Below are 449 nucleotides of genomic sequence, written 5' to 3' on the forward strand. Positions count from 1 at the left end.
CGCAATAAGAACGAAAAAAGAATCCCCCTCGTCCTCACGTACCACCCCACCAACCTCTGGATCCAATGCATCATCCTCCGACACTTCCGCCATCTGCAATCCGACCCCACCACCAAAGACATCTTTCCCTCCCCACCCTTATCTGCTTTCCGGAGGGACCACTCTCTCCGTGACTCCCTTGTCCGCTCCACACTCCCCTCCAGCCCCACCACACCCGGCACTTTTCCCTGCAACCGCAGGAAGTGCTACACCTGCCCCCATACCTCCTCCCTCACCCCCATCCCAGGCCCCAAGAAGACTTTCCACATCAAGCAGATGTTCATCTGCACATCTGCTGATGTGGTATACTGCATCCGCTGTACCCGGTGTGGCTACCTCTACATCGGGGAAACCAAGCGGAGGCTCGGGGACCGCTTTGCAGAACACCTACGCTCGGTTCGCAATAAACA

At 57.2% G+C, this 449-nt stretch overlaps 2 protein-coding genes across 2 annotated transcripts in view; both read left to right on the forward strand.

Annotated features, from left to right (window-relative positions):
• LOC109930964 (dynein axonemal heavy chain 8-like) overlaps window positions 1-449 on the forward strand; it is a 2,199,840-nt gene that overhangs the window by 628,162 nt on the left and 1,571,229 nt on the right. The window lies entirely within an intron of this gene.
• LOC109918465 (dynein axonemal heavy chain 8-like) overlaps window positions 1-449 on the forward strand; it is an 876,900-nt gene that overhangs the window by 406,480 nt on the left and 469,971 nt on the right. The gene's annotated exons all lie outside the window — the stretch shown is intronic.

The sequence above is a fragment of the Rhincodon typus genome, chromosome 5 (assembly GCF_021869965.1).
Source record: "Rhincodon typus isolate 14 chromosome 5, sRhiTyp1.1, whole genome shotgun sequence".
NCBI lineage: Eukaryota > Metazoa > Chordata > Chondrichthyes > Orectolobiformes > Rhincodontidae > Rhincodon > Rhincodon typus.